The sequence below is a fragment of the Camelus bactrianus genome, chromosome 23, assembly GCF_048773025.1.
Source record: "Camelus bactrianus isolate YW-2024 breed Bactrian camel chromosome 23, ASM4877302v1, whole genome shotgun sequence".
NCBI classification, from domain to species: Eukaryota; Metazoa; Chordata; class Mammalia; order Artiodactyla; family Camelidae; genus Camelus; species Camelus bactrianus.
The window spans coordinates 15,083,438-15,091,441 of NC_133561.1; positions in this window are offsets into that span (position 1 = coordinate 15,083,438).

Genomic DNA, 8,004 nt, shown 5'->3' on the forward strand with positions numbered 1-8,004 from the left:
GACAGTGCTGCTTCGATGAAGAGAAAACCGGGCCATGGGTGTGTAGGGGCGACAGGAGACCAAAAAGTATGACCGAGGACGGCCTGTCTTGAGGAGGTGACCTGAGCCGAGATCAGAACCAGGACAAGAGCCAGCCATGTAAAGAGGCTGGAAAGAGCACCCCTGGGCGGGGGCAGATTTGTCATGCTCAAGGGGTCTGGTGCGTTGTTGGAGAGTCATAAGTAAAGGCCAGGTTGGTGGCGGGGTGCTGAGATTGGAGGGAGGCAGAAAAGGCAGGTGGTGGGGGACCATATACATAGTTAGGATGTGACCTAAGTGTGGCTGGGAAGCTCTTAGAGGGCTTGAGAGAGTGACCTGCTGTGACTCACCTGTTTAAAAGCTTACTTTGGCTATTGGTAGGAGACTTGATTGTGGGGGGAGGAGAGAGAGATTGGTGACTTTGACTGAGGTGGTGGCAGTGGGATGGGGAGAAATACACGCACTTGGGAAGTACCTGGGACACATGACTGATGAGACCTGCAAATGAGTCGGATGTGGGAGGTGAGGCACAAAGACGTTAGGGATGACTCCTGAGTTTTACCTTGGAAAAGTCCAAATGCCACTAAAACCTGGACAGTAATATCTCTGAATGGAAATAACAAGAGATTTTTTTTATTTCCTTAGCAGTTTTCCGAAGAGGTTGTCCTTAATGAAGCAGGGTGAGGGCACAGGGACCCAGCAGTTTGTGTCCCGCTCACACTCTTTTGTCTTAGCCTGGAGCAGTGAACACAAGAGGAGGAGGCTGGTGTGCAGAGGGCCCATCTGTCTGCTTCCTGCCACGTGCCCGGGGCTGTGGTTTATTACTGCTGGTTTTGACATGAGTCTTTACTGGCATATGATCAAGCTTGAGAAGGTCAGGGGGTTAATTTTGTCCTGAAGGCAGGCATTATGCCTGGCATCTACACAAGAATTTAGAGTATGTTGAGATCTCTCTGATGTCCAGCTTTGAGTGGAAGGGTGCTTAAGGCTAACTGGAAATAGGACTTGTCCTGCTCTCAAAGACGTGGGATGCGAGATGACTGACAGAGCAAAGCCTGCTTTAGGAAGTTCTTAAAACCCCGGGTGAGATATGTGTCTAGGTGGAGCTGCAGAGAAACATGGCGTCTGTGTCCGGTTTGCTCCCTAAGGATTTAGGGCTTGCCCAGCTTCCCCTTTCCCTGAGAGGGAGAAAGCCTGTTCTTCCTCTTGTTCTCAGCATCTTGTGGGGAGAATGATTAGGGAACTAATAAAACTATTGGTAAAGATGCTGGGATGAGGGTGCAGGTAGCAAGTGCTCTGTTGAGATGAGTTATGCTGGTTGAATATGGGATAGAAGCAACCATATGATAGAGTTGTGAAATGGGTCTCTTGTCTTTTTTGACATTTCTCCTCTCATCTTTCATCTTTAAACAATCAAATAAATAAAATGAACAAAAATCCCTGGTTTAAAAATATATATATTCCCATTTTTAAAAACCAATCAGTCCAGATGTCCCACAGCTATTCAGTCTCATTATCCAGAGTTAACTACCAGTAACCAAAAGCATTCTTCTAGAATGTTCATACATAAATAATTATATATATATATATACACCTAATTAATATATAAATAAAATATAATTCATATAATCTATTATATAATATAATTTATATAATACATAACATTGTACTCTAATATAATGTTATGTTATATATATCATTTTAAAATGTAGATATCAGCAAACTATAAGGCTCTTCTGCATCTTGGATTTTTTTTTTCCACATAACTTTTTAGAGTGTTCTACATTAGCATATATAGATCCATTTCACTTTCCCACTGACTGAATAGTACTCCGTCCAATGGATGTACCACAATTTACTTACTAGTCTCCTATGATGAATAGTTATGTTATTTCCAGTTCTTTGATGTTGTAAGAATCAAATCAATGAATGCATACAAAAACACATGTAGTTAAAGTATATACTTTTTAAAGTTAAAAAGTAAAGTAAACCAGGGCTCCACTTCAGTCATGAATAAATGAGATAAACAATAAGATGTGGCCTGCTAATCTCTAAGAACTCAAACTAAAAAGATCAGTGGGTGGGTGCAGTGCCTGATAGAAACAAACACATATCCCTTCTGAAGGATGAAGCTTTTATCCCAGGCCAACAGTCCCCTGGAGAAAGCCTGAAAACATGAGCTCAACATTTTCAAACTACAAAAATAAGCCACCAAGGACAAGAATCAGCAAAAACAACAAACAGAAGAATTAAATCCCCATGAAAATCAGATAGTAGAATTGTCAGATGTAGGCTATAAGATAGATATGCTTAGAATTATTATAGAAACTTAAAAGTAAAGTTGAAAATATGAGAAAAGAACAAACTTACTATAGTGAAGAAAAAAAAAAAGGTCAATTGAAAAATAAAATACATCCAGAGATTAAAAATAAAATAGCCAGGGGAATTTAAAAACATAACTGAAAAAATAAATTGTTTATAGATAGAAGAGACTATTAGTCACTTGGAAGATATTACTCAGAACTTGGTACAAAGAAGAAAGGAGATGGAAAATATGAAAAAGAAATTGGAGGAGGTAATGAGATGATCTAACATAGGTATAATTGGTGTTCCAGAATGAGACAGTAGAGATTGGGAGAAATGGTAATATTCAAAGAGATTTTTTTTTTTTCTGAGAATGTTCCCTAATTGATGAAATATATGAATCCTTCAATTCAGAAAATAATGAACCATAAACAAGATACATAAAAACAAATTTACATTGAGATACACTGTAGTGAACTCTGTGGAGAGCCTCACTCTCACTCATGTTCTTTTTTATTTTTACGTTAAATGCAGTAACAGCAGCAATGGTAAGTATACCTTATTTTCGTGTTCAACTTTTTCAGAGTATTTAATAGATATGGTCTCTTAAAGATGTTAAAGGTGAGGCCTCTGATGGATGAGAACATGCATGTCAAAGATTAAGGGACTAGTTTCAGGCCAGCTTGCCTGGCAGCTGATGGAAGACTAAACTCCTGGTCGTCTAACTGAGACCTTTCCAACTTTGTTCTCCCAGGGGAGAGCGATTGGAAGCCTTGTCAACTCTAGAGGCAGCTGCACTTTGGAGGCTGTTAAGCAGGGGCTAGAAGGAAAAGATTTCCTGATGCAGGGAGGGTTCTAGGCTGCAAGGTCAATTACCTCCAAACTTGCCCTTTGCTCCTGGGATACCTGGAGATGCCTCCTGCCTCAGCTAGAAGCTGCTGCCTGTTAGGGCTGGGGAAAGGCTTCGGGGCTGTGGGAGAAGGTCCTCTTCAGCTGTTTTGACTGTAGGCCCAATGATTCCTGTTCAGTCTTTGATGTTCACGTGGGCTTGACAGTCTGTGGAGAGAGCTACTGCTAGTGTATCAGCACAGGCTATGTGCCTCTCCTGAGCTCCCAAGGTCTCCACCACCATGATGGAGATTTTACAAGGCAGGGCGTGGCTCCAGGCAGGGCCATCCCTTTGGTCATACTGATCGCCCAGCAGGGAGGACTGCAGCCTGAGGAAGCCCAGGGGAGGGTTCAGGACAGGACGTCCTCTTGTCTAAGTTGGTGGGGACCCTGGGCCTCATTTGACACAAAGAGAAAGTGGCTGTGACGTGCACAGGGGCTGATGGTCCCTGCAGGATGTTTCCACTGAGGGCAGGATAGAGGCCCTGGCTGGGGACCCACATCACTTGTAAACCATCCCCCCACTTCATCTGTCACCTCCAACTGCTTGGCTCAGCTCCACCTGCCTTACCTGCTGTGGGGTCAGTGAGGCCCCGGAGAGGCTCCTGTGCCCCGCGCCCTCCGGGCCTGTGAGAGGAGGGGCAGGAGGAGGAGGAGAGGACTCCCTGCACAGCCCACCTCTCCTCCCTCACCTTCCCCTTAGAATCTGTTTACAAGCATGCCTTCTGTGTGTCCTTTTCCTTCCACGCGTCTGGCAGTTCCATTTTTGAGGGTCTGGGCAGGGACCAGGGCTAGGCGAGTACAGCCAAATCAAACAGAGGTTTATCTGCCTCCCTCGGCCATAACCACCACTTATCTTCCTGCCCCAAACTCCTCTTTCTCCAGAAGAATGAGTCCTGTCTCCACACTCCGGGCATCTCACCAAAGGGAGGAAGAGAGAGAGAGGAGGGTGGGTGACGTGGAAGCTGAGAGGGAGGAGAGCTCTGCTGGCCTTGGGAACCGGGAGGAGATTTATTCCATCACCTAACATTGAAATATTTGTCCCGGGCTCCCTGTTGGGGGACGCTTCTGCGAAGGATGAATTTACGACTAAATCCCAAACAGAAACAGTCCCGAAGCCCCACACCCAAGAAAGTCTCCGTTTAGTTTCTCCTTACATTTCTACCCAACCCGGCAGGCGGGGCACAACGGCGGCGGTGTGTTTTCCTGCGCAGGCCAGCCCTCTCTGGGCCGCCGTGGTGCTGTGTGTCTGGGTGTCTCCACAGCTTCGGCCTCTAATGTGTTAGTCAGCCTGGCAGCCAGGGCCCGGCCTTGTTCACAAATGCCCATGAGCCTCCTGCTCTTAATCATACTTGGTGGATGTGGGCTTTGATTGCGCACCTGGGAGGCCCTGGGGGGCCTCTGAGAAGCCGGGCTGGCCTTCCTTGTGTGGCAAAGCCCGCAAGTCAGGCCGTGTCTCCTCTGTGGCCCCAACACTTGTCAGTTAGCAGACTTACCGACTCAGAGTGTCAGATCTGAAAAGACCCTGAAAACACCTGATCTTAAAGGGAAGGGAACTGAGACAGAGATGAGTCGCCCAAAGTCATACTTCAAACAATGATTTAATACCAGTCTTCTACTGTTTTTATGCTACACAACCTGAGAGGCGTTGGGTGATGGAATCTGCCTCCCCCGTGGGCCTGCCTTGCGGGAGCTACTCACGTTTGGCTTCTATCCTAGGCAGAGGGAGAGGCTGATAAGAGCAGACACTGGCTCTGCCAGGCTCCTGAGCCTCATCCCCCCGGGAGAAGCAGGCTGCTGTTCAAGGCCTGTAGTTTATTGGATTTCCCTTAATATTCAGTTTTTCCAAAATATGCATTTGGAAGCCCAACTTGGATTAATTCTTGAAATCAAATAAGCAAACCATGTAATTTGGGGAGTGTATTAGGAAATTTGGTGTTGAAATGGAAGTCAAATGTTCTTTGATTCATGGTTCATTATTTCTACATGTGACAGAATAAATTTCCCTGAAAAAAATCACACCCTTCCCTCTGTAATTAAGTAAATTCCATTCGGCACAGTAGGATACCACTCCAGATGCTCTGTTTACTTGTCAAGTATTTATTTGTTTCCCTATTTTTCTGTCACTCTTGTTTTTAGTTTATGCTTCTTCTTTTAATAGGATTCTTTTTTATCAGTTACATTAGGCATCATAATCTCACGTACCCATGACTCATTTCACATAAAATACGAACGTTATTCAGAGGAATAATGGTCTTGGAACATAAGAGAAGGTAGAAGGGAAATAATGTCCCTGGAGAAAAAGACAGATTTCATCAGGGCAAAGGACAGAACCCATGGGTGGAAGGGTTGGATGTTTCCTTCTGGAAGCTGGGAATAGTGATTGTGTGTGAGTGTGTAGTGGAGACTCCGGAGATTGGGCAGGGATTGGAGAACCCAGGAGGCTCCCGTGGACTTACCCTCCGTTATGATGTCAGGAAGCCAGTGTTGGCCCCAGACCCTATGTGGCCAGTGGGTCTGTCATTTAAGTCCTCTTTGTAAGGCCTTGTACTTGCAAGAGTGCCTGAAGGTGCTAAAAGATCCGTGAGAAAGATGGAACGTTCCAATTTAACGTCAAGGACGACATTTACAAGATATGCCGTAGCTGCTAACAAGGGACTCTTGCTCTCAATTGAAGATGGCGCTTGGCAAGATGGATTATAAAGCTGAAAACAAATGCTACAATAAGCCACTGAATAATGCTTTGTACCGACGTCTCCTCCTGGATCTGTTATATTTTTCACTGTTCCCTACAAAAACCTCATGTCATCCCCTCTTCTTAGAATTTAGCAGTGGGGAATTTCATCTTTCCTGAAGAGCTTGTAGGCTTCCTGTGACAACCATGGACATCCGCCACTTGGATCTCCATCCAAGAAAGGACTTGCCAGTCATCTCTGAGGTGTGCAGCCAGCTGTCAGCCTCCAGCTGCAGTGTTTGAGCCAGTGCCACACTCTTCCGAGGCAGCACCCAGCCAGTGACAGAACAGGGCAGAGGCCCCAGGGAATGGCTCTTTCTGTCCAACTGGGGACTCTGCTAAAGGCACTTTTCACCAGCGCTGCCCTTTGTGCTGGCCGGGACTTTCCTGGAGCAGCACATCAGTCAGAGGCTTCTCCTTCCGCATTCTCCTTCCTCCCCTTCTCCTGTCCCCATCACAGTCCTCACAGTGAGACGGCTCACTCCTGCTCCCCCTCCTTTATCTTTCACAGGCTTCACCCCTAATAAATCTCGTGCACTCTTAACTCCGTCTTGGAGTCTGCTTCCCAGAAGGACCCAACTGACATACTAAAAAATCATTACTCCCTTGATTTCCTGGAATCTGAGTTATATTTTTTTAAATTTAATTTAATTTAATTTTTAAAAAATTTTGGTGGGGGGAGATAGGAGATAATTAGGTTGATTTAGCTATTTATCTCAATGGCAGTACTGGGAATTGAACCTGGGACGTCCTGCATGCTAAGCACGCACTCTACTGCTGTGCTATACCCTCCCCCTGAGTTATACTTTTAACTGTGTTATTTCAAGTCAGCATCTCTTAATCTGTGTTTTGCTGAACAATTGTTACACGTGCACTAAGAGATAAAATACAATTTGTCAAAATGTTAATGGAAAAAAGCTCTGAGAAATTTTGCAATAAAGACTTCTTTCTGGGTTATTTTTTGCTGAACACAAGTTTTTCATTAACATATTTGAAAATGGAATCTTTTTTATATGATAAACATATTACCTTCCAGTGCAAAGTCAGTATGCCTTAAAACACCATTTGGGGAATGTTAACCTAGGTGGTAGGTATTTTTAAAAAATATTTTCTTCTTACTATTTACTTTTTATTGAGGCAAAATGTATGCACATAAAGTGGATAAAATGCATTAACCCTAAGTGTACGGCTTGATAAGTGTTTACATATGTCTGCCTTAGTTTAACCACCACCCAGACCAAGATTTAGAACATTTCATTAGCTCAGAAAATACTCTCCTGTTCCTTGTCAGTAACTATCCACTGTCCTAGATACACATTAAAAACTCATTTTTAAATGAGTTTGGCTATCTTTTCATTACTGAGTTTTAGTAGTTCTTCACGTATTTGGGATACGAGTGCTTTATCAGTTATATGTTTTCCAATATCTTCTCTCAGTCTGTGGTTTGTCTTTTCATGCTGATGGTGTCTTTTGACAAGCAGAAGTTCTTAATTTCAATGAAGTGCAGTTTACCAGCTTTTCTTTTGTGGCTTATCATTTTATGCCTAATTTAAGAAATCTTTGCTCACTCCAAGGTCATGAAAACATCCTTTCATATTTTCTTCTAGAGGTTTTATTCTCTTTTTTTGACATTAGGTCTATGATTAATCTTGAATTAATTTTTATATGTAGAGTGAGGCAGAGGTCAAGATCCATGTTTTTCCTTGTAGATATCTAATTGCTCAGCGGCATTTATTGAAAAGACTCTTCTTTTTCCCCATTGAGTTGCAGTCACAAGCCAAGCGGTCAGAAATATTTTGGGACTCTGTGTCCTGTTCGATTGGTCTATATATCTGTCCTTTCACCACACTCTCTTAGTTACTGTAGCTCTGAAATTAATTACTTTGAAATTTGTTTCCCAATTTTATTCTTCTTCAAAACACTCTTGATTAATCTAGATCTTTTGAGGTTCCCATATAAATTTTTAAATCAGCTTCTCAATAATCTCAAAAAAAAAAAAAAAAACCTGCTGGGATTTTGATTGTGATTGCATTGGCTCTATAGATCCAGTTAGGTAACAT